Source organism: Salvelinus sp. IW2-2015, linkage group LG26 (genome assembly GCF_002910315.2).
Source record: "Salvelinus sp. IW2-2015 linkage group LG26, ASM291031v2, whole genome shotgun sequence".
NCBI lineage: Eukaryota > Metazoa > Chordata > Actinopteri > Salmoniformes > Salmonidae > Salvelinus > Salvelinus sp. IW2-2015.
This window is the reverse complement of record NC_036866.1, coordinates 34,079,909-34,107,730: the sequence shown is the minus strand read 5'-3', so window position 1 is coordinate 34,107,730 and position 27,822 is coordinate 34,079,909. Positions and strand designations below refer to the sequence as shown.

The 27,822-nt window shown below is 40.6% G+C and overlaps 1 long non-coding RNA gene across 1 annotated transcript in view; it reads right to left on the bottom strand.

The window, feature by feature from the left end:
• Nucleotides 1–829: 829 nt before the first annotated feature.
• The window catches only part of LOC139023064 (uncharacterized), a 64,218-nt gene continuing 37,225 nt past the window's right edge, over nt 830–27,822 (bottom strand). The window contains exons 2-3 of the long non-coding RNA XR_011474208.1: nt 26,420–26,465; nt 830–1,725 (exon numbers count right to left, since the gene is read on the bottom strand). This is a non-coding gene — a long non-coding RNA (uncharacterized lncRNA). The remainder of the gene's footprint in view (nt 1,726–26,419; nt 26,466–27,822) is intronic.

Here is a 27,822-nt window from a genome sequence, read left to right as displayed (position 1 = left end):
ACTGAAAAAGCGTGTGCGAGCAAGGCCTGACTCAGTTACACCAGTTCTGTCAGGAGGAATGGGCCAAAATTCACCTAACGTATTGTGGGGAGCTTGTAGAAGGCTGCCCAAATCGTTTGACCCAAGTTAAACAATTTAAAGGCAATGCTACCAAATACTAATTGAGTGTATGTAAACTTCTGACCCACTGGGAATGTGATGAAAGAAGCTAAAAGCTTCAAATGAATCATTCACTCTACTATTATTCTGACATTTCACATTCTTAAAATAAAGTGGTGATCCTAACTGACATAAGACAGGGCATTTTTACTAGGATTAAATGTCAGGGATTGTGAAAAACTGAGTTTAAATGTATTTGGCTAAGGTGTATGTAAACTTCAGACTTCAACTGTAGGTCTTCATTGAACGCTATCTACATTGAACGCCACACATTGGCTGCTACTGTAGGCTGTGATAGAACAGCTATTTCCATGTTAAAATGTTATGGGATGCATTTTCTCCATTCTTTTTGATGGTAGGCCACTCTGGTAGGTCTACATTATGATCAAATAGCCACAGTAGCCTACTTGGCCACTGTTAAAACCGTAACTTAAAGTGGGTACAGCCTCAGTGTTCACAGTAAATGTGCAGCAGATGTTGCAGAGATTTCAAGTTTGCACCCAGCAGACCTGAAATTTGCTCAGCTACGTAGTAGCCAATATCAGAGTGACAGTCACAGTAAGCACACGCATACAATGCATGATGAAACAGTACACCCATAATCAATCATTTTAATAAAAAATAAACAATCATCAGTTATAACTGAAAATGTTCAACTATGTGTGTAAAACTAACAGTGAAATACGACTCAGACTCAACCTCTGGTTTAAAAACAGAAGTCCAAACTCTCACGGTACCATAGCTCAATGTATGGTAGTTGCATGGTAAGAAACTTAAAGAAAAAAAACACAGCTCAATCAAAACCATCTAACCTATAGCAGAGCACTTTCGACACACCTACTACTTTCCTTTTGACACACCCACTCATACTTACTCCAGTTGCCATATTGGGATGCAGCTACCCTCTTCTCCTTGAGTTGACCCTCCAAATTAAGTTGCAGCATAAGTGACATAGTGGCAGCATAAGTGATGGCAGCATAAGTGACATAGTAATCAAATAAGTAAAAAAGGAAAGCAATCAAATAAGGGACATTGTAAATATATAACATACTAATAAAAATACTAATAAACTAAATCAAGTACAAGAGGCATGCAGATGAAAGAAAATAAGATTTTAAAAATGGCCAAATTGGGAAATAGCAGGCTATGGACACATGTACATAGTGAGTGGAATAAGGTACAGTACAGTAGCAGCGTAGAATTATAGGAAACTATATGCATTAGTAGTGCGGTAAGGTGACAACTATTACATTGGTCTGGTAGACCAATTAAATAAATAAAACAATTCTGTGTGTACGGTGTATTAATAAACGGTAAGTGTATGGTAAGGTGTAGTAATCAGCCCAGGGTTCAGCTGTTGGAACAGTCTTGTGGCTTGGGGTAGAAACTGGCTTTGAGACAAGTGGTCAGAGACTTGATGTTCACCCTCTCTGCAGTGGATCCCTCTCCCCTGTGTGTCGCCACCTCCTGCCTTCACAATCATAGGCCCCTTTCAGGTAACAGGTGGCCTGAATCTGGACCACCTCATCCGTGACATCCCGGGTTGCAGGCTCTTCCGAATGGCTCCTATACACAAATAAAGAACATTGAGTTACATTTTAAATCGCACATGGTCTTACACATGAGTTTAAGAATTGAGTGTAACAGATTTAATAATGTCAAAACATACTGTGAAGAGTGGTCTTCAGAAACAACTCCCTGAAACAGGCCTTATACCCTGCCCCAGTCCAGGTTGAGACTATGGCAAGACGATTTGACAGAATGCAAGGTAGCTTCTGCCACACTGTCGACTTCCTCAGGTCATTGGCACGCATTACAGCCTGAAACCTGAGCTACAGTACAATATGCAAAAGAAGTAATAGAAATGACACACTATGTTAACATATTTCCCTCACCCACCTCCTATATTTTATATACATACAGTATATTGGGACAGTCTGTAAAAACAGATGGCCTATACTTCCAATAAGTATGTACATTTAAGTTGGTGACAGTTGTGTTCTTACCTTCAAGCCTGTGGCCCAAACTTGGCAGTGCTGGCACAATAACGTTACATTGAAATGAAGTAAATACTGTGCCAGAAAGAACAGATAGGCAAAGTCTCATCTTGGCTAAGTGAATGTAATGTTACATACCTCCATGGCTATTACATCCACATGGTGCTGTGGTGATAATTGAAAGACACACCAGATTAGCTACATAAATAAAGAGGCTTTTTTACTCTTCTGATTGAAGCTATATACAGTGCATTCAGAACGTTTTCAGACCCCTTTAGTTTTCTAAATGTTGTGTTACAGCCTGAATTTAAAATTGATTGAATTTAGATTTTTCTGTCACTGGCCTACACACAATTCACCATAATGTTAAAGTGGAATTATGTTTTTAGATTTAAAAAAAAGTTATTTCTGTTTTAGTTTTTTAATACATTTGCAAAAATGTATAGAAAACACTTTTCGCTTTGCCATTATGGGGTATTGTGTGTAGATTGATGAAGAAAACATTTTATTTAATCAATTTTAGAATAAGGCTGTAACGTAACAAAATGTGGAAAAAGTCAAGGGGTCTGAATACTTTCCGAAGGCACAGAATGTGCAAAGCCGTCATCAAGGCAAAGGATGGCTAATTTGAAGAATCTGAAATATAACATATATTTTTATTTGTTTAACACTTTTTTGGTTACTACATGATTCCATATGTGTTATATCATAGTATTGATGTCTTCACTATTATTCTACAATGTAGAAAATAGTAAAAATGAAAACCTTGGAATGAGTAGGTGTCCAAACTTTTGACTGGTACTGTATATATATAAAAAATAAAAATCACCAGATACAAACATTCACGTATGAACATCAACTTACAGACACACACAAACAACAACTACATCTCATCTGCCCAGACCCACACGCTCACACCCCCATCCCTAGTGCCTGTATTGTTGTTTGCCACATGGCCTTAAATTGTACCAATTCGTTTTTCCTCTGTCACCCATGCTATTTCAATTTTTCAATAATAAATCATTTGATTTTTCCATTGTGTTAATTTCCAAGTATTTAGTATACGTGTTTTCAAGATGAGTGATGAGAATCTTCCAGCCCATCTCATTACACCACCATATGCCATGTCTTGAAATATGCAGACAAATGGAATAAAAGTAAGTTTACATTGTAATACTTCTGACAGCCAACTTTGCAGCTCCGCCCATAACTTTTGGACTTCATAGCATTACCAGAAAGCATGGATTATTGAGTCATTGTTAGTTTTACACTTAAAGGGGAATTTCCCCCTGGGGGACTCTGGGCTTGTTTTCATCATGTCTGAGGCATTTCTAGGACAGTGAGATATGTTTCACACATAACTGCCCAGAAGGAAGGCAGGTCAGGGCACCTATTGGCAGATTCATTGCTAAATATACACATTTTTTCCAGTCTCTGAAAGACTACAACTTCTGTTGGGTGGTGCTTCATTCCCCAAGGCGGGGACCAAACAATCCTTCTTTCAAAGCTGAAAAAGATGACCAGATGCAATGGTTTCAAGTGATTCCTCTCATCAACACGAATTCGACAATGGAGCATGTATTAGCTACATGGTGACATTCAACCATACATGTTTCAATCGGAATATGGCAAAGAGGAAACAAAGAGTTGGATTTAGCTAACATTAGAAGCTCAGCTATAGCCAATGTCAGCACCAAGAGGGCAGATGACAAATATGGTGACTACCTAAGTAAGTTATTTTTCCTGCAAGCCACCTAGCTAACTTTAGTTTATCTACTGAAACCAGGAATTGTGTACAGATCCTTGCAACATGGGGCCGTAAATTATCATGCTGAACATGAGGTGATGGCGGCGGATGAATGGCACAAGAATGGGCCTCAAGGTCTCGTCACGGTATCTCTGTGCGTTCAAATTCCCATGGATAAAATGCAATTGTGTCCGTTGTCCGTAGCTTATGCATGCCCATACTACAAGCCCACTGCCACCATGGGGCACTCTGTTCACAATGTTGATGTCAGCAAACCGCTCGCCCACAGACGCCATTCACACTGTCTGCCATCTGGTACGGCAAACCGTACCAATATATATGACAAACACTGGCTTCAAGGGCATTATCACTTTTATACAACAGGTTACCAACATATTTAATGAATGATAGACATATTTTCATTAAAAATGTTATTTTGATTAATTTATTCATACTATTTCATCCTTTCACAAGATATAGTCCCGACACAAATCTAGGGTTGCTAGAGACGCGACCCAGTAGTTCGTTCTTTTTGTTCTGTATCTATTGACGCGACCCAGTCATTCAATCTATAGATGCGACCCAGTCGTTTGTTCTAAATTATTGCAACGTTCTTATCCCTTGCTTGCTAGCTAGACAACTACGGCTAATTTACAGTCACCTCAAAAAGCAGGCTAGTTAAGATTTATTTGGATACAACCATAACAATGAGCTAATGATGCGCGACTTTGCCTTGCAGAATAAATGTGCTCTCGTCAGGACATTGTTCAGACAAAAGAAAGACAATCCATGATATTCATTTGAGCTGATTTTAATAAATGAAACCATACATTCTCTTTGTTATCCACCACAGCTGACATAGCTATAGCTACTTATTGTATGTCACATTTATCTGTACATTCCCCTGGATTGTGCATTGGTTGAAATATCTGTCGGAGTCTGTGCTACTACTTCTGCTGCCTTGCTTCAGCTTTTTGGGTGTTGATGGTGCTGCAGTGTTCTCTTTGTTTTCAGCCAGGATGTTGCTCCAGCGTTTTCAGTGACCTTCTTATGGCACCCGCTGCAACCGATGGGTGGGTCATTTAGAAACCGGTTGAGCCCACCCCGGAGTGCCAGGTAGCTACTTATGCTGTACTGCTCCCCCTTCGTACATTTCCATAAAACTGACGGAGAAGGATGTTACACTCTTCCTTAGTGACAGTTTTGAAGTCAACAACTTTTTTCTTCTCTGCTAGCCAGCCCTCTAAGCAACGCATAGCCCAGTTTGTATTCTTATTTGCGGTTTTTTCTTTGCGGCTTTTATTCTAGGTCATTCAATGCGGTATCCTCCAAATCTGCATGCCTGGGTATTATTACCATCTCTTTTTCACATTCATCCATAGTCATGCCACTGAAAATATCAAAATAAATGTTCCATTCATCCATTTTAGTTTTCGCAACAAAGTACCGATTTAGCCAGTCAACTGAAAAAAGTTTTGTATGTTGCTATGACAACCAGCTCAAAATGCTGTCAGTGTCGTTCAGACACTTTATATGGGACGGTGGATATCGCAATTCAATATTGAAACGATATTGAAAAGGTTGGAGAGGTTTATACAAATCTCTGCTGTTGAAAACCAAATGATAGTCCAAAGGAAATGGGAGATAATGTCTATCGCCCGTAGCACTCACTTCTGTCATCATTAAGTGCATTGAGAGACTAGTCATGGATCATATCACCTCTACCTTATCTGACACACTTCAATTTGCTTACCGCCCCCAATAGATCTACAGACGATGCAATCGCCATCGCACTGCACACAACCCTATCCCATCTGGACAAGAGGAATATCTATGTAAGAATGCTGTTCATTGACTACAGCTCAGCATTCAACACCATAGTACCCTCCAAGCTCATCATTAAGTCCCTGTGTCTGAACCCCGCCCTTTTGCAACTGAGTCCTGGACTTCCTGACGGGCCACCCCCAGATGGTGAAGGTAGGAAACAACACCTCCCCTTCGCTGACCCTCAACACAGGGGCCCCACAAGGGTGCATGCTCAGCCCCCTCCTGTACTTCCTGTTCACCCAAGACTGCATGGCCATGCATGCCTCCAACTCAATCATCAAGTTTGCAGATGACACAACAGTAGTAGGCCTGATGACCAACAATGATGAGACAGCCTAATGGGAGGAGGTGAGAGCCCTGGGAGTGTGGTATCAGGAACATAGCCTCTCACTCATTGTCAGTAAAATAACAGCGTAACAGCGCCTCTTCAACCTCAGTAGGCTGAAGAAATTTGGCTTACAGACAATACTGTGTGGTGCCTGGGTATCTTCCTGAAGTGGATTCTAGAAACAGAAACAGAATTCCTTTGCCTGTGTGTGTCATTGTAGCAGAACTGTGTCCTGTGAACTGTATCCCTCTCGAGGGATTAGACATTATGCTGGGATTAGACATTATGCTGGATTTCAATCAGATGACTCATGAGGAGCTGAACGGCAGTTTGATCATGACAACAGTCCTTCCACATCTATACAAGTATTCCTTGAATGTTTCTTTGGAATGGCAATTTCATCATGACCACCTCTCCCATCATCTGCTGATCACCAGTTCTCTTACCTACAGATTTTAGTTTAGTTTATTAATTCGACCATTTTAAAAAACAAGCACACATAAAACTTAAAAGCCATACATGCACATGAATAAAATCATTGAGGATAACACACAATAAAGTCTGGGACTTATTTCCATTGTGGTCCTCTTGAGACAAGATGGCTATACAAGATCGAAAACAGTACGGCAGTGAAATAATAAAACAAAAACATAAAAGAAGAACATCTATCTCATCATTCCAGTTACATCATAGGGGTTATTCATATGGGCACAGAGGACATCAAACATATTTTTACTTTATTTTTAAAGCTGTCTAGAGAGGACATTGTTTTTATAGGCAGAGGCAACTCATTCCATTCTGAGGCTCCAGTATACAAGAAAGTACCTTTCCCAGCATTACTCCTGAACCTGTATAAGCACACATCAGCAACACCTGATCTGGTGCTGTGATTGTGTGCATCCCTAACACGAGGAAAGAAATCACTTAAATATCTGGGCACAGGACCATAAATACTCCTGTAAACCAAACCTAGTCTTGGACACCCTAGCCTCAACAGGCAGCCAGTTTAGTTCCTGAAAGCAGCTCCTGCCTATGTGAGTACGTGGACTCACCTTCAAAACTACTCTGATCAACTTATTCTGGGCTATCTGGAGATTCCCCTTCATAAGTTTAGATAAGCCCCCAAACCAGGAAGTACTAGCATAGTCAAAATGGCATTGAATGAGGGCAGTAGCTAGCACTTCATTGAGTCCTTATCAAGTAGCTTGGACTTTCTAGCCAAAAACTTAGTCCTGGCATTAACCTTCCCTAGCACCTTATTGGCCATGCTCACACCTCCCAAGCTTCCATCAAGGATACATCCCAAGTAACTAACAGAGGTTTTAGTAGTCAGCACCTCACCCCCTAACTCCACTCTGATTTCAGACAACCTACACAATTTAGGCCTGGATCCAAAAATAATTGCTTCAGTTTTCCCTAAGTGCAGAGATAACTTATTATCTCCAAGCCATTTGCTAATGTTAGTAAGCTCTGTGCTAAGTATGCTCTCCAACATAGTTTTGCATTTGTGAGACACCAGAAGTGTAGAGTCATCCACATAAAGAAAAAGACGGCAAGAACAAGCATCTTTCATATCATTAATATACAATAAAAACACCAGATAATGTGATTTAACCAAATATTTTTGGTATCCATTACTGAGAGTTACAGGATAGGTGTAGCACAGAGAATTTTCGACCAACATTAGTGATGCCATCTTCATCCTTTTTTCAGAGAAACGGGAGTCTCTTAAAATGGCTGTGTCCAGTTGAATTTAGAAAAAGCTCTGATATTAAAATAAATACTTTTTACACCTTAAAGTAATCCAACAATATGTGACAGACCACCTCTATTTGGTCTTATGCAGCAACATTTGAAATTGTGTTTTTTACATTGGATAAAAGTAGAGACTCCGAGCTAGAAAATGTTATATCATACACTACAGTTGAGGAACAATGGGAAAGTAATTCTGCTTAGAAAGTTGATAAACTTGTAACCCCACTTTTGAGAAAATGGTCTTTGAATGTTTTCATACACCTACTGGAGAGCTCTTCTTTGTCTACACCCATTCAGCATCGTTCACACCCTCTTGAGCCTTAGCCCCACCCATCTATTTTAGGATTCACATGTGAGGCCATGTGGTAAACACACACTGTATGTTTATTTGTCACCTGCACAGATACAGAAGGTGTAAACAGTACAGTAAAATGGTTACTTGCATAGTAGCAATATCAAAAACAAAGTTTCCAGATACAAATATTTTATCATTATTAGATGACACTTACTCGACATACTTGTCCAAATTGATGGGTCAATTGATGGAAATGCTATAACCACCCCCAGTCACATCACTATTGTCTAGACATGTACACATGTTCATTAAATACAATAGATGGCTGTAATCACCCCCAGACACACCTGGCTAACTTGATGAGTCTTGTAATAATCTGGCCGAAGTGAAAGTCTTTTGTTTAAACATGTAGCTAGCTAGTTAGCTAATCAATGAACCGGCATAATCTCAACTTCTACTACTAACCAGTGGTGTAAAGTACTTAAGTAAAAACACTTTAAAGTACTATTTAAGTAGTTTTTTGGGGGTATCTGTACTTCACTATTTATATTTTTGACAAGTTTTACTTTTACTCCACTACATTCCTAAAGAAAATAAATGTACTTTTTACTCCATATATTTTCCCTGACACCCAAAAGTACTGGTTACATGTTGAATGCTTAACAGGACAGGAAAGAACATCCCTAGTCATCCCTACTGCCTCTGATCTGGCTGACTCACTAAACACACATGCTTCATTTGTAAATTATGTCTGAGTGTTGGAGTGTGCCCCTGACTATCCGTAAAATAAAAACAACAAAATTGTGCCATCTGGTTTGCCTAATATAAAGAATTTGAAATGATTTATATTTTTACTTTTGATACTTAAGGCCAGGCACCACAGGTTAATAGGGATTTTTTCCCCTTTACTCTCATAAGACTGAAAATGTAACATTTGAAAGTATACTTAAATACAAAATATTTTTGTATTACAGGTTTTATTTATTTTAAAATTAAAATATGCAAACGAGGCATAACCTCCTTAAATATGTGTTCATTTGCATATTACGAGAATCTGTTTTTCAACACATTGCTTCAAGGCAGATTTTTTATTTTATTATTGTGATAAGACACTCACTTGTCAGACTTTTACAAAACAGTTTATCAAAATATTCACATGTATGACAGATGCATATTTTGCATATATTCACAGATAAAATGACGCTTAAAATCAAAACGACAAAATATTTTAAAAAGCCTCTGTATTAGTCCGACTATAAGACCTAAGAACCTGTGTTTGGAATAATGTGAATGTATGTATCATTTGACATCCTATGATATACAGATACCATTTTCTGTGCAACCTCTCTATTCACAATTGTATGGCCTCCATGTTTTTTTTTGTCACCATTTTCTAGGGCTCGCTGGTATCAGCACCAATGCACACACCTATACCGTAGTTGGAAGTGATTGCTCTCTTGTGCCAAGTGCCATCGAAGGATACGTCAATGTCTATGATGGCATCCTCATCCTCCTACAGTAACTCTGCTACAGTTTGTCTGGGTCAATGTCTACTTATGCTCTTCTAATTTGCTTTGCAGCACTCTCCATTGACTGTAGCCTTCTCTGAACATCTGCAACTAAAGTGGAGGGGGAAAGTACTTATGTCTGTCAACATTACAGTCATAACTGCAGGACTAAATATCAGCATATTACCCTATGTAAATATTAGCATATCAGCATGTTAATATCAGCAAGCTAATTTCTAAGTAATCACAGTAGGCTACATCCCTATAACAATGTAGGCCAATGTGACAGTCTCATTGTATAGTTATGTTTTCCTATCACTCTGTTTATTCATTGAATACATTTGCTGGAACAAGGAAATAAATATTATTTATACACAGCAAGTCACCTGACAATAATGGTCTACTCTCCCTTTTTATTTACCTGTCACTCTCCGGTCATGTCTCTGATAGGAGCGGAGACGGAAGGAAGGAATCCCTATGACTTTGCTTATTTTCTTTAGAGTTGCATAACCAAGTCCAAGGTCGTGGGCTAGAAGAACCATCCGCACATTTATATCAAATGCCACATCTCCCCTGGAGCACTTCTGCAGCCTGGAGGAAGTGTAAACGCTCCTAAATCATGATCACCTTCACAGTGTGTACATTCTAACATGACAGAATCCCTGGTTGGTGTGGTCTACGGTGATTTTCAGACCAGCGTTTAGACACTTAGGGCATGGACAAGTTGCTTTATTTGTGACGTGTGGAATAAAAGTCACTGTTGGCTGGCTGGCTGCTGTCTGGTTAATCGCTGCTAGCTGTCATCTTCATCTCAACTGCCGGCTACCTCCTTTTCCTCCTCTACCTATCCTGCCACTGCTCGATCGGCTGATCGGGCWAATTTTTTCTTTCATTCACTGATTTTCTCGCATTGGCTAACTGAGATCGCCTATTTTTATTCACATACTGTAGGTATATTCTTCGAGATTTTCAAATTTTGTCTCTTTACGTGGATTTTTCGCGGGATATATTTTCAAACAAGGAATTTCTGCATGGCACGTGAGGTTGCAGGAATGGGCCTTTAAATGCCAGTAACCAATCGGATGTCAGGAAATGACTAATATTTCAGCACGAAGCACTATGTCTACAAAGGATATAGCCATGTATGGACTAGCTAACTATATGCTCCGGAAAACAAGGTTTGAATGGTATATGATTCAACATGGAGTTTTAAAAATAGTGGTTGAAGTTCTACATGAAACATGCTAACAGTAACAACAATTTTGCTAGGTGTAGTTGACGGAGTTGGGATAAAATTATACAAATCAAGTATTTATTGCCGATTTTACATTTTATGAAAGTATGGAAGTTATAGTTGGAAAATATCTCCAAATCTGAAAATGTACAGAAGCAAAATCAAAAGTTTTGCCTGTGGTGCCTAGCCTAAAGTATATTAAACAATCAAATACCTTTTGACTTTTACTCAAGTAGTATTTTAATGGGTGGCTTTCACTTTTACTTGAGTCATTTTCTGTTAAGGTATCTTTATTTTTATTTAAGTATGGCAATTGGGTATTTTTTCCACCACTGCTACTACCAATACAAACATTGTCATAGCTGTAGTATGAATCTGCAGGTAGCTAAATCTAACAAACTAGGTTCAATGTTAGCTAGCTAACATTAGGCTATAACTAACAATGCAAATGGATTTCTGATTTGAATAATATTACCAAACAGATCATACACGTAACGTTAGCTACTGAGCCAGCAAGCTAACATTTGCTAGCTAACTAACAGTATGCTTTAACTTGCAATAAAAACAACTTTCTGACAAAATTAGAAACTTATATCTGTAAATGTAGCTAGACCTCCCCGCATACATGGATGGACCCTTCACAGCAGACTGGAACCAATTATCTCTTGTTTGTAGTTACATCTTGTTTGGCCAGCGTTGTATCAAGTCACTCCGGTTCACACTGACCATGGCATGTGCAGAAAGTAGCCCATCCCTTTTTCCAACTGATCTGTCGATATCGCCTGTTAAATTCAGGGCATCAATGTTAATGAGAAAAGTACCAAAGCTTTTGTAGTTCTCGATGGCTAACGTTATATCTTTCAAAAACGTCACGGTAGAAAGGACTGTCAACACAGATGCATGCTACATGGCAGACCAATCCAAACTCATCTCCCGGCATGTCCAACCCATCCATTATCTCAGCCAATCATGGCTAGCGGGAAGGTTCCTTTCTTTTTCCATGGCTAAACCAACTAGGCTCGTAATTTAACAATCATATTTATGGATAGAATACACATTTGTGATTAATGCACATGAAAGTTCACATGTTCCAGAAGGCATTTCTGCCAAAAAACGCATTTTGACAAAGAAATTAATGTTTACGTTCAAATGCCGCTTTGGGGTGGACACCCACCTGTCTCGATCAATGAGAGAAGACTTGAAATAGACAAGATGTCAGCAAAAATCTTTGGTTAAATCACATTATCTGGTCTAACAATCTGTAGCTACAGTTCTCTGCACTAGTGTGTCTCTACACCTGAGTAGCACTTGGACACACTGAACTATACTACAATGTTCATCTATTTTTTTTGTAAGTTACTTTTACCATATAACATTCTTGTTCAATACCCAGTTCTCTTGAGTTGGCATTAAATAGTATACACTCCCCTGTATTTTAGAATTTGACAAATAAACAAACATTCTTTGGAAATCTGAATGTCTAGCATCTGTTTGATGCTACAGAAAGCCCTGTACAGCTTATATAAATATAGTCTGTGAATCCATAAGGGCAGATCAATTTCAAAGATTGATAGAAAATATCCATATACATTTTTTGGTGGTTCTACATAGGGCTCACCAACCCTGTTCCTGGGGAGCTACAGTCCTTTAGGTTTTCACTCCAACCCTAATCTAGAACACCTGATTCTAATAATTAGCTGGTTGATAAACTGAACCAGGTTAGTTAAAGGTGGGGTTGGAGCAAAAGCCTACAAGAGGGTAGCTCTCCAGGAACAGGGTTGGAGACCACCTATTCTACATGGTCTTAAGGTGAGCCACACTGGCTGCGTTAACACAGGCAGCTCAATTCTGATATTTTTCCCAATAATTGGTCTTAAATCACATCATATCAGATCTTTTTCAGAACTGATCTGATTGGTCAAAAGACCAATTAGTGAAATAAATATCAGAATTGGGCTGCCTGTGTAAACACAGCCATAGTACTTTATCCGACTTCATAACACTGACAATTGTGTTTGGCATGGTGGGCTGGGGAAGCTGAGACTCTTTGTGCTTATGGCGATGGGCCTGTTCTGTCTGCGGTGAACAGCCAGCTGGATAAGACTCTGCCAAAAGCGTTGTCGGCCTTCTTAACCACCAATTGTTTGGACCTCTCGCAGAAGAGACTGCCAAAAGCATTGTAGGACTTCTTAACCACCAATTGTTTGGACCTCTCGCAGAAGATTTTCTGGTAGATAGCCTTAGGAAGTCAGTTTATACATTTACATTTTGTGTATGGGAGATTGAGGAGAAATTACACCTTAATCGCTCTCATACACAATACTACATTTACTGTCTAAGCACAACCCTGCACAACCAAAAACCCTTCCTCATCTCAAAGTACTCTCAGTAAACCTCCCACAGCACATTACCAGATCATTCTTGTCAATAGTAGCCCTTTGCAGGGGAATTTTGTAGAGATGTCTTTGTAATGTGTTTTGAGAATCTGCAGAGAAGAATGAGGTGGTTGTGTCATTGCTGGTTGTGGTGGTTGTGTCATCCTACAACAAAATACAGACCAATACACAATTTAACCACCCCACTAATTGTATTGATCTCTATTAGACTGGCTAGCTAAGCATTCCAAACATGGACATTTCAGTATTGTCAGCTTGCTGTTAACTAACTTGCATCACTAAATTGGCAGCAAGATTGCTGGCCTGCTGAGATTGGCTGAGAACCAGCTAGTCAACCATAGACGATTTACACACATTCATCATTGCTACCAACACACAGAGAGGGAGTGAGCTAGATGTAGGGTGAAGTAGATGGCTACCAAATTGAGTAATAAGAGTAAAATTAGCTAGCTTACTTTAGCTAACGTCAGTCAAAGATGGAACTAAACAAACAAACAATGTTTACTCTGCTGAAGGTAGCTACCAGTTGAAATTGATTGACAGTGTGTATACCAAAAGATAGCTATATGATTTAGTTGATGGCTTTCAGAGTTCAATACAGGACTGTAACGTCAGCAAGCTAGCTAACTTACCAGCTAGTCCAGCAAGCTAACATTTTCAAATAAATCTTACCTAGAGAAGTTCTGAGATGACTGTGTTTTCATTTATTTTATTTCACCTTTATTTAATCAGGTAGGCCAGTTGAGAACAAATTCTCATTTACAACTGCGACCTGGCCAAGATAAAGCAAAGCAGTGCGACAAAAACAACACATGGTTACACATGGGATAAACAAATGTACAGTCAATAACACAATAGAAAAATCTATATACAGTGTGTGCAAAACTAGTAAGATTAGGGAGGTAAGACAATAAATAGGCCATAGTGGCGAAATAAATACAATTTAGCATTAACACTGGAGTGATAGATGTGCAGATGATGATGTGCAAGTAGAGATACTGGGGTGCAAAGAGCAAAAATAAATAACAATATGGGGTGGGATATTTACAGATGGGATGTGTACAGGTGCAGTGATTGGTAAGCTGCTCTGACAGCTGATGCTTAAAGTTAGGAGGGGGATAAGGCTCCAGCTTCAGTGATTTTTGCAATCCGTTCCAGTCATTGGCAGCAGAGAACTGGAAGGAAAGGCGGCCAAAGGAGGAGTTGGCTTTAGGGATGACCAGTGAAATATACCTGCTGCTATGGTGACCAGTGAGCTGAAATAAGGCAGGGCTTTACCTAGCAAAGACTTATAGATGACCTGGAGCCAGTGGGTTTGGCGACGAATATATAGCGAGTTCCAGCCAACGAGAGCATACAGGGCGCAGTGGTGGGTAGTATATGGGGCTTTGGTGACAAAACAGATGGCACTGTGATAGCAAATTAGATGTAGTCTGAGTAGAGTCTTGGAGGCTATTTTGTAAATGACATCGCCGAAGTCAAGGATCGGTAGGATAGTCAGTTTTACGGGGGTATGTTTGGCAGCATGAGTGAAGGATGCTTTGTTGCGAAATAGGAAGCCGATTTTAGATTTAACTTTGGATTGGAGATGCTTAATGTGAGTCTGGGAGGAGAGTTTACTGTCTAATCAGACACCTAGGTATTTGTAGTTGTCCACATATTCTAAGTCAGAACCGTCCAGAGTAGTGATGCTAGTCGGGCGGGCGGGTACGGGCAGCAATCGGTTGAAAAGCATGCATTTAGTTTTACTAGCATTTAAGAGCAGTTGGAGGCCACGGAAGGAGTGTTGTATGGCATTGAAACTCGTTTGGAGGTTTGTAACACAGTGTCCAAATAAAGGCCAGATGTATACAGAATGGTGTCGTCTGCGTAGAGGTGGATCAGAGAATCACCAGCAGCAAGAGCGACATCATTGATATATACAGAGAAAGGAGTCACCCCGAGAATTGAACCCTGACAACAGGCCCTCCCATTTGTCACAATGAACTCTATTTGAGAAGTAGTTGGTGAACCAGGCGAGGCATTTATTTGAGAAACCAAGGCTGTTGAGTCTGCTGATAAGAATGAGGTGATTGACAGAGTCGAAAGCCTTGGCCAGGTCGATGAAAACGGCTGCACAGTACTGTCGTTTATCGATGGCGGTTAGGATATCATTTAGGACCTTGAGCGTGGCTGAGGTGCACCCATGACCAGCACGGAAACCAGATTGCATAGTGGAGAAGGTATGGTGGGATTTGAAATGGTCGGTGATCTGTTTGTTAACTTGGCTTTTGAACACTGTAGAAAGGCAGGGCAGGATGGAAATAGGTCTGTAACAGTTTGGGTCTAGAGTGTCTCCCCCTTTGAAGAGGGGGATGACCGCGGCAGCTTTCCAATCTTTAGGGATCTCAGACAATACGAAAGAGAGGTTAAACAGGCTAGTAATAGGGGTTGCAACAATTTCGGCAGATAATTTTAGAAAGAGAGGGTCCAGATGTTGGTCGTTCAAAGTAAACAACGGCATTATTCAAGTTTGTGGGCACGCCCCATCTAACTAGCGGGTGGTATCAGCATTCGCTATGAATGCCGGACTTTGTGGTTCACTATGAGCAGACGAATACACAGGGAGTTGAAACTTCCCGGTTCTACCAGTGAAATGAAAATGTGCGAGTTCTAGCTTGTGGTTTGGATAATTGTGATGTTTATGCTAAAAAATATAATGTTGTTAATATAGTAATGACTATATGCCGTGGCAGAGCCAGGATTAAATTCCCCTTTAAGTCATGACTCTGCTGTTGTGCTGTGGAATTTGTGATTTGTCTCTTGTATAATAATTTCTATACATTAGTTTATACTGGATTAAGTGTACATTTTTGTTAACTGCAATTTCGTAAGTTATGCTCAAACTCCATCCTCCATTTTGTGCCAACATCAGTTATTTTTATGTCTTGGTTTCAATAGTTTATATTTTTTTCTAAGAGATTGTCAGTTGGATATGCTCTCTGCAAGGTTTTGTATACCTATCATATGAAAATCATTTTCTGACTCCTATAAGATTCCCTCAAGGTTGCTCTGATGTCCAAAAGATTTATACATTTTAAGTTGCATGTATTTGAAACTATCTACATTGGTCAGTCCAATATGTCTTTTTAATTCTGTCATGGAAATACATGTACGGTTTCTATGCCTTTAGTTTTCCACGTGAACCAATTTATTGGTGAATTCTGAAAGCTATCCAATGATTGTTCCATAGGGTTGTGTTTTTAAGGAGTGGTATTGGTTCTTGTAGAATAAGTTTCCTACCAAAGGTGATTCTAACATGTATTGACTCAGGGGTTTGAATACTTATCTAATGAAAATATATTAGTGTTTTATTTTTCATGACTTTATTATAATATTTTTTACATATGTTCACATTTTTCTTCCATTTTGAGATTATAGTATTTTGTGTAAATCATTGACAAAAAATGATAATTAAATACATTTTAATCCCATTTTGTAAAAATGTGGAAAAAGTCAAGGGGTGTGAATACTTTCTGAAGGCACTGTGGCTAAAATGTTAGTCAATGTTGTTAGCTAGCAAACCATCTAAAGTTAGCAAGCTAGCTAGCTAAGTAACTCAGCTAGCACAATCCACCTGGTGGAGAGAGATTGTAAGACAGAAATAGCACGCTTTATGCTATACGTTACGACATGACACGTCACGATGTAACGGAGGGTCCGTTTTTTCAATTTTTCTCCAATACTATAGAGCCATTACCATGTCGATCAACGCTTGAATAGAAACCTAGTTCACACCCTCGATTTTGAAGTCAACACAGTCGCTACAGTCCCATTAGTTTTCTTTGTAGTCTCGTTTGAATGTTGCGGTTGTGCACATTTGTACGGAATGGGGTGAGTTTACGTAACTAGCTAGGCTAGCTGGCATTTTTTTGTCCTCATTGACGTTAACGGTATGCAAGTAAATCTACTCACAAATGAAGGAAAGCAGTAATGTTATTTCCTTAAGTAAACAAACTTTGCATTCCAGTCTGCTGCATGGACAAATGAGAACTAAAAACTAGAAAAATAAACACTTTGGTAAAAACTTTCAAGTATCAAAGACAGGTTTGAAAATTTGATTGAGCATTTTAACAAAGATAACTTCCTGCTGAAGCTTTTTGGCTTCTTCTGCGCGATTTAAGAGGTGCCCCCATCTAGTGTACGCAGGTCCCCAGTGTCGGGTCTGGAGCATGAAGTCATGAGCTCTGCTGGTCAGCTACTGCGTAGCAACCTAGCAGTGCTTAAAGCCCTGGTCTGCCCTAGAAAGCTTATGTAAACGTCCATTTTAGGCTCTAAAATGTGTTTATTGTGATTAAGTTTGATCCCCACTGTGAATTATTTTAAAGTTAGCTAGAAATCAAGATATTTAATGAAATACTAATCCATTCCGGATACAACATTTGTAATCACACGGGACCACGTGCTGACACAGATCAATCACGGGCCCGGCAGGCTACGAGGAGGCTCGCGCCCTCATGCACGCTCTTTAGACGTGCGTCTAAGGGGTTGTGGTGTTCTTATAGGTTGACTCTCTGAGGCAAGATGAAAACGACTACATCAACCATGATCCTTTGCTATTGTAGTTACGGCCAACTTTCACCATGATACTTAGCGTTTTTTTGGTGCTTCAAATTATAATACTTCAAGCACCATTGGGAGTTTTCCATAGGAATATGTGGATGATGTCAGCGCTATCACTATCTACTGGTTCTATGACTGTACGTAGTGATCAGCACTTTTCTTCAAGTGGGTGAGGCGGTTTAGGGAGTGGCATTTATTGCTAGAAAGGAACCGTTTTTATTTCCTCAAATATATAGTATATTAAATCCATGGCAAAAATGTAGGCTATTCTTGGGAATAATCATCCATATATCATTAATCTACTTAAACTGTCAATTATTAGGTGTATCACTTTTTTGCATCATCCTCAATGACAGGACTGCATTATGTTCACATGTGTGGTTGTATTAGGTTTTTAAATTGGCAAATAAATCTAATTAAAATCACAACAAATCTAAGGTATTTAAAAAGACAACAAAAACTGCTTGCAGCCTCTGGCTGGCTGTGGTCAGCTAGAAGGTGGCACGCCCAATTTGAGATTAGAGAAATCCCTTGCTAACGGCAAACTCCATTCGCCCGCTGGTGGTAGGACTTTGTACTGCCCAGTACATCACTGGGGCCAAGCTCCCTGTCATCCAGGACCTCTATACCAGGCGGTGTCAGAGGAAGGTCGCAAAAAATTGTCAAGGAATCCAGTCACCCAAGCCACAGACTGTTCTCTCTGCCACCACACAGCAAGCGGTATCAATGCAGTCTGGAACCAACAGGACACTGAACAGCTTCCACCCCCAAGCCATAAGACTTATTACCAAGACTGCTAAACAGCTAATCAAATGGTTACCCGGACTACCTGCATTGACACTTTTTTGCACTAACTCTCTTGCACTGACTCTATGCACACACTGGACTCTACCCACACATTCTTACACTGACACCCCAACACACACACACACACACACACACACACACACACACACACACATACTGCTAGTCACTTTACCCCTACCTATATGTACAGTACATAGCTACCTCAAGTACCCCTGAACATCGACTAAGTACTGGTACTCCCTGTATATAACTATGTTATTTTCCACTCCCTGTATATAGCAATGTTATTTTCCATTCCTTATTTATAGCCAGGTTATATTCCACTCCCTATATATTACCATGTTGTTTTCTACTCCTTGTATATAGCCATGTTATTTTCCTCTCCCTGTATAAAGCCATGTTATTTTTACTCGTTATGTTTTTTCGCTATTCACTGTGCCACTATTTCTATTATTATATATACATTTGGAAAAGGACCAATAAGTAAGCATTTCACTGTTAGTCTACACCTGTTGTCTACGAAGCATGTGACAATTAAAATGGTATTTAACTGTATTTATAGCCTTGGACGTAGGGAAAAGCGGAAAATAGCAAGCAGGGGGAAATGTTTTGCTATCTGTGTAGCTATGTAGCCGACCCTAAAATGTTTGGTATAAATATTAGTTCAGAACAGTGGTTTTAATTGTTCTAATGCTTCAACGAGTAATGACTGAGTGACTGTTAACGTTACATGTCAAACTGCTATGGAATGAAAGTCCTGCTTCAGTATAACTCCACATTGAACCACAGCCAGAGGGAACATTGTTGTTCTACTGCTCTCATTTGTTGCTCATAGGGTAAGTACGTATTTGTTGCATGAGAAATATAAGGAATGTATAACAGCCCCCAGTACAGGCATTGTGAAAACACAAGGCTCATCGTCAATGAATTGCGTGGTATCCATTGGCAGTTTCTGATGTGCCCGAATGATGTACTGTAGTAATGTCCCTTTCCATAGGCCTTATTTAGCTCTCCCTACCACTAGTTGCTCTGTTTTCGAGCAGTCCTCGGTGGGGTATTGGACTGCTCGAAAACAGGGGGAGGGCTAAGGGGGGTATTGGGATTGAGCCTGTGTGTGTGTGTGTGTGTGTGTGTGTGTGTGTGTGTGTGTCCTCACTCACTCTGCTTGTGTGGCATATCTATTGCATCCTGGGTCTTCCCTGTCTGGTAGCAGCTGGACTCAGGCTGAACTGTATCCTGCAGGACCACTACAGTGTCTGTCTGCTGCTCTGCTCTAAACACTGAGTCTGGTGGGTCTGAAGATTCCAACGGACCAGTGTTATTGTTTCCAGGGAGGCTGTTGGACGGCTGGTGGAAGGCTGGTGGACGGCACGACCACAAGGCCCTATGTTGCCCCCTCTCCTGTGGTCTGACTCTACTTTAAGAGTCACAGTGGAGTCTGGAGTTTCTGATTGAACGTACAGAGCTGTGAAGTAGTGTAAGTGATGTGATTATCGCAGCTAGGGGGGAGAAGAAAGGGAGGAGGGTGGGAGATGGAAAGAGAGAGGTGAGGGTGAACAGAGAGAAGAAGAGAGGAGGAGAAGATGGAAACTATTGGACAGAGAGGAGGAAAAGAAGGGACACATGGAGAGAGGAGGAAAAGAGTGAGGGAGAGATACCACACTCCACATCCGGGGCCCATAAAACTCCATCCATACTTATATAACTATTCCTACAACCATAAGAATTATAATACCAGGGAGAGGAAAAGGAAAAGGAGGTGAAGCATGACTGTATTACTCTACCTCCTCTCCATGTCCCTCCCTCTGTGGTGTGTATGGGTCTATTACGTAGTATACAGTACAGTACACAGACCCTAATGTCACACACCAACATAGCCCTGTCATATTTTTATAGAAACCGTCTAAACAGGACATTACCATAAGCACCACCACAGGCCCAGAACACACCATGACAAAGCAGGGGCCTATTGCAACTTAACAGATACGGTACACAAACAGGGTCAAGCAAATAAACAGGTTAACCAGCACAAATAAATAACCCCCACTAACACTACAGTAAAGGTAGGCTGTTTTCCTTTCACAATGGTGTGTGTGTGTCAAAGAAGGTTGGCAGCACCTTAATTGGGGAGAACGGGTTCCTGGTAATGACTGGAGCGGAATCAGTGGAATGGTATCAAATACATCAAACACATTGTTTCCAGGTGTTTACCATTCCATTTTCTCTGTTCAGGACATTATTATGAGCCGTTCTCCCCTCAGCAGCCTCCACTGGTGTGTGTGCACACGTCAGCTCTGGATCTCTTTGGTAGCGACTAGCGAGGAGCGATATACCATAAAAAAATCCCCGGCATCTGATTTGAAGAGGGCCGTCGGGGAGTCTCTGCTTTCTACTGGATACATAAACAATGAAGCTTTAAAGTCTCAATGCCTTTAACAGCCCAGCTATCCAGCTACTGCCTTTTGGCCAAGACTGGGACAATGTCCCAAATGGCACCATATTCCCTATTTAATGAGCCCATAGGGCTCTGGTAAAAAGTAGTGCACTATGTAGGGAATAAAGTGCCATTTGGGACACAGAGTGGACTGTTTCCCTGCCTGCCGCCTCCAGGTTCTGAATCATTCTAGTCGTCCATAGCCCACAAGCAGCCTACAGTAAGGAGAGCCAGCTCCTAAAGTGACCAATACTCTAATACCTGAAATTCTGCAGGTCTTTGGATGTTAACTGTTGAGGTGCCACCATTGGTTCCGTTACATTACAGTAAAACTGTACAGCAAGTTTATGTCATATATAGGTGCGGTTAGATTATACATTGTACATTTACCATTGTACATGGCTGTCAGTGTTTATGGTATGCATCATATCTCTGAAATATTGATTTATACCTGTTTTGGAAAATGCTAAATTACAGTGGACACGCACCAAAAACCTACTGTATGTGTGTCTATTGCTAACAGGAGAGTTAGAGAAAAAAAAGACCAAGAGAAACAGAGAGGGGGGGCGAGAGAGAGAGACACACACAGAGGGAGAGAGAAAGGAAGGGGTATAAAATTAAAGAGACAGATTATTAGAGAAGGGGTGAGGGAGGAAGGACAGTGTCACGCTCCTCTGCAAGTTCTCAGACAGGAAGAAGACAACACCAGACCTTGTTAAATATGTTTACTTCTTTGAAGAAACTCATTGTTTTTAACAAGGCTTAAAGGCCCATACAGAGTGGAGAAAATTCAGCTTTGTTTTAATTTGACAGAAAAAGGGAGTGTGAGGGAGTATTTCCCCCTGATGCGTTCCAGTTAGACATAGTGCTTTTATTAGGATTGATAGTATTGCTCTGTGTCTGTGTCTGTCTGTGTGTGTGTGTGTGTGTGTGGTTTAACTATCCTTGTGGATACCAGAAGTCCGGTCCCCATGAGGAAAAATGCTATTTTAGGCATAGGGGTTAGGTTTAGGATTGGGGTTACAATTAGGATTAAAATTAAGGTTAGGGGTTAGGGTTAGGTATAGTTTTAGGGTTTGGGGTTAGGTTTAGGGTTAAGGTTAGGGTTAGGGATTTTGGATAGGAATCTATTATTTGGTCCGCACAAGGATAGCAATACAAAACTGTGTGTGTGTGTTCGCGTGTATGTCCATATATGTGGTGTGTGTGTTTGTTGTCCTGCCTGCGTGTGTGTATGTGTGTTTACACAGCTGGAAGCTGAGAGTAGATTCACTTCACCTGGCACGCGTTCCAGCAGGGGAGAATGCTGCCTGCTACAGTGCTGTGATCCCACTTTGAGGCAGACAAGGTCTGGCACCCACTCCCCAAAACAAAACGACTTCACGTACCCAAATATCCTGGCATTAAGGCTTAAACGTTAGGCCAAATCCCTACAAACCCCTGCCGGTTTTACTTAGTGTGGCAAATGGTTCCCTCTCTAAACTCTCTGATAGCTGATTGCTCTGGCAGGACTCAGGTGGATCTGCAGAGTGGCCCCCGGCCCAATTTCCACTCCATTCAAGTTTCCACTCAGACCCAGACTTGGGTCTCAGACTCCCCCTCTCCCTCCCTATTCCTCGGACAGCCAATCCACCCTCTCCTCCCTCAGCTACCCAAGTAAATACAACTCAACCTTGATCTACCATCCATTCATCCACACACCCATTTCCCTCCCTCTCCCAGTCTGTTTACCACTGTAACCCTTCTGAGACTGGAACTTCCTGTTGGGACATAGTTGATGGTTCTCGGAGGAGGAATTAATGTTACGCTGAGCACCGTCACGGTGGAGATCAAAATGGTCTGAACTTCCCCCTCGCCAATTCATCCATCTCTCTAATGGCTCTATAGCTCACGGACACAACAGAGGTTATAGAGAGCCCATCTGCGTGTGTGTGTATATGTGTATGCTTGCATGTATGTGTAGTACAGTAACAGGCCTGCCAGCATTACGCCTTCCCTCCACAGCAGAACCAACAGGAGCACAGTAGTCTGTCTGGAGGTTCCAGGAAAACATAATGGCCTCACGGTGACACCACGGGAGGGGGTTTGACCAATGATGTATATAAACCCTGGATTACAGACGCTATGTATTGGCCATTGAAAGGCATTGAAGCCACTGTTCTACCATATTGGCACTCCGCTGTAGGAGCAGTCCTCCATTAGGAATTAATGGAATTCTACAGTATTTCAATTAAATGTTTAAAGGATAAAATTACAGTTGAAGTCAAGCTTACATACACTTGTTTTTCAACCACTCCACAAATTTCTTGTCAACAAACTATAGTTTTGGCAAGTCGGTTAGGACATCCACTTTGTGTATGACACAAGTAATATGTACAACAATTGTTTACAGACATATTATTTCACAATTACAGTGGGTCAGAAGTTTAGATACACTAAGTTGACTGTGCCTTTAAACAGCTTGGAAAATTCCAGAAAATGATGTCATTGCTTTAGAATCTTCTGATAGGCTAATTGACATCATTTGAGTCAATTGGAGGTCTACCTGTGGATGTATTTCAAGGCCTACCTTCAAACTCAGTGCCTCTTTGCTTGACATTATGGGAAAATCAAAATAAATCAGCCAAGACCTCAGGAAAAAAATGGTAGACCTCTGGTTCATACTTGAGAGCAATTTCTAAACGCCTGACGGTACCACGTTCATCTGTACAAACAATAGTACGCAAGTATAAACACCATGGGACCATGCAGCCATCATACCGCTAAGGAAGGAGATGCATTCTGTCTCCTAGAGATGAACGTACTTCGGTGCAAAAAGTGCAAATCAATCCCAGAACAACAGCAAAGGACCTTGTGAAGATGCTGGAGGAAACGGGTACAAAAGTATCTAAATCCACAGTAAAACAAGTCCTATATCAACATAACCTGAAAGGCCACTCAGCAAGGAAGAAGCCACTGCTCCAAAACCGCCATAAAAGAAGCCAGATCGTACTTTTTGGAGAAATGTCCTCTGGTCTGATGAAACAAAAATAGAACTGTTTGGCCATAATGACCATTGTTATGTGTGGAGGAAAAACGGGGAGGCTTACAAGCCGAAGAACACCATTCGAACCGTGAAGCACGGGAGTGGCAGCATCATGTTGTGGGGGTGCTTTGCTGCAGAAGGGACTGGTGCACTTCACAAAATGGATGGCATCATGAGGATGGAAAATGATGTGGATATATTGAACAACATCTCAAGACATCAGTCAGGAAGTTAAAGCTTGGTCGCAAATGGGTCTTCCAAATGGACAATGACCCAAAGCATACTTCCAAAGTTGTGGCAAAATGGCTTAAGGACAACAAAGTCAAGGTATTGGAGTGGCAAATACCACACAAAGCCCCTTATCACAAAGCCCTGACCTCAATCCTATAGATAATTGGTGGGCAGAACTGAAAAAGCGTGTGCGAGCAAGGAGGCCTACAAACCTGACTCAGTTACACCTGCTCTGTCAGGAGGAATGGGCCAAAATTCACCCAACTTATTGTGGGAAGCTTGTGGAAGGCTACCCCGAAACATTTGACCCAAATTAAACAATTTAAAGGCAATGCTAATTGAGTGTATGTAAACTTCTGACCCACTGGAAAAGTGATTTAATAAATAAAAGCTGAAATAAATAATTCTCTATTCTATTATTCTGACATTTTACATTCTTAAAATAAAGTGGTGATCCTAACTGACCTAAGATAGGGAATTTTTACAGGAGTTAAATGTCAGGAATTGTGAAACTGAGTTTAAATGTATTTGGCTAAGGTGTATGTAAACTTCCGACTTCAACTGTATATGTACTTTATTTTTTGGGGTATATTGGGGTAGTATCAGTACAAAAAAATGATAATACTTCCATGACATTTTTTTATATACTGAACAAAAATATAAATGCAACATGTTAAGTGTTGGTCCCATGTTTCATGAGCTTAAATAAAGATCCCAGAAATGTTCAATATGCTCAAAAAGCTTATTTAGCTAACATGTGGTGCACAAATTTGTTTACCCACAGATGCATATCAGTTTTCCCAGTCATGTGAAATTAGGGGGTAATAAAACATTTTCTATTGTTTGATTTCCTTATATGAACTGTAACTCAGTAAAATCTTTGAAATGGTTGTATGTTGCGTTTATATTTTTGTTCATTGTAATTTTTTTCATTTATGTTTAGCTCACATAATATATTTTAAAAGTATGCATTAAGGTGTCTATAATAGAATAAACGTGTCAAAAACAAATGACTGTTGACAAAGACTGTTGACATCTAGTGGAAGCCATAGGAATTGCAATCGTCGAGCTAGAATTGCATAGGACCCATAGCTTTCCATTATAAGAGTCTGGGACCTCAAAAAAAAGAAATTCCGGTTGGTTTTTCTTTGGATTTTCGCCTGACATATCAATTGTGTTATAGTCTAATACATTACTTTAACATTTCTAGAAACTTCAAAGTGTTTTCTATCCAATGCTACCAATTATATGCATATCCTGGCTTCTGGGCCTGAGTAACAGGCAGCTTACTTTGGGCACGTTAGTCTGGCAGAAATTCAGGAAAATAGACCCTAGCCCTAAATGGATTTCTATACCTTTTATAATGGAGGAGTACCAAGATGGCTGTGCGGTGGCTTCAACACAACACCCCGTCAGTCATCCAGGGTTTATGCACATCATTGGAACTGACAAGGCTCTGGGACACACACAAACACAGACACACCACAGTCCTCCGAGCCTGACATCAGCCACCAACCGCTCTGCTTCTAAAAGACCTACAGATTTAGAATCTTAATTTGCTGTAATGCTGGATATGTTAAACTTGTTGTGTATTTGAGGTTTCAAAAGTTTTTAGAAGATTGTCATTTCCACTTTGAAATTTCAGACTTGAATTTCCCTTACGAAAAATGTATCAACATCTACAAATATGTACCAATATTTGATTGTTATTAACCAATTAATCAGTCATTTAAACATGTGCTCACATCGCATCACTACAGCTCTGCTTAACTTCCAAAAGACTTTCAGCACATTAAGATGAAGCACAATCAGAATGGCTGTATTGCACGGTCTGACTGTATCCACATGATTCATGATAGGAGAAAATGTCTCTGAACCACACCAACGCAACAGATCAGGTGGGTTACTTTTCTCTTGTGTATTTAAGAATTGACAGCCAGGAAACTGCAACACACTAACAAGACCTGAACTAAAACCTATTAAACATTACGAAGTTCTCCAAACTGGTTCTTCCCTAATGTATTCATTTGGTTGACATATAACATTTGGAAGTTTGAAAGAGAAGTCTCCATACCTGTGTGACGTTCTCTACTCTCTGACAGGGGACAGGTCAGCTGGGACTGTAAGAGAAAAAACATAACAGGTTCATGATGATGATGGGTTCACTGGAGAAAAACAACAAAATGAAAACAAGAGTTCAATTGGAAAAGTTCATATAGTTATGGAAGTTGTCAGACAAACATCTCATAACACTTGATGTGTGAGTGAAAGTATTCAGACCCCTTGACTTCTCCCACATTTTGTTACGTTACAGCCTTATTCTGAAATCCATTAAATAAAACATTTTCCTCAGCAATATACACACAATAACCCATAATGACAAAGCGAAAACAGGTTTTTATAATTTTGCTAAAAATGTGTAAATTAAAAAAAAAAAAACTTTGCTATGAGACTCTAAATTGAGTTCAGGTGCATCCTATTTCCATTGATCATCCTTGAGATGTTTCTACAACTTGATTGGAGTCCACCTGTGGTAAATTCAATTGATTGGACATGATTTGGAAAGGCACACACCTGTCTATATAAGTTCCCACAGTTGACAATGCATGTCGGAGAAAAAACTAAGGCATGAGGTCGAAGGAAATGTCCGTAGAGCTCCGAGACAGAATGTAGAGGCACAGATCTGGGGAAGGGTACCAAAAAATGTCTGCAGCATTGAAGGTCCCCAAGAACACATTGGCCTCAATCATTCTTAAATGGAAGAAGTTTAAAACTGCCAAGAATCTTCCTAGAGCTGGCCACCCGGCCAAACTGAGCAATCGGGGGAGAAGGGCCTTTGTTAGGGAGGTGACCAAGAACCTGATGGTAACTCTGACAGAGCTCTAGAGTTCCTCTGTGGAGATGGGAGAACCTTCCAGAAGGACAGCCATCTCTGCAGCACTCCACCAATCAAGCCTTTATGGTAGAGTGGCCAGACGGAAGCCACTCCTCAGTAAAAGGCACATGACAGCCCACTTGGAGTTTGCCAAAAGGCACCTAAAGACTCTCAGACCATTAGAACCAAGATTCTCTGGTCTGATGAAACCAAGTTTGAAGTCTTTGGACTGAATGCCAAGCTTCAAGTCTGGAGGAAACCTGGCACCATCCCTACAGTGAAGCATGGTGGTGGCAGCATCATGCTGTGGGGATGTTTTTCAGTGGCAGGGACTGGGAGACTAGTCAGGATCGAGGCAAAGATGAACGGAGCAAAGAACAGGAGTGGCTTCGGGACAAGCCTCTGAATGTCCTTCAGTGTCAAAGCCAGAGCCCGGACTTGAACCCAATCGAACATCTCTGGAGAGACCTGAAAATAGCTGTGCAGCAACGCTCCCCATCCAAACTGACAGAGCTTGAGAGGATCTGCAGAGAAGAATGGAAGATACTCCTCAAATACAGCTGTGCCAAGCTTGTATCGTCATACACAAGAAGATTTGATGC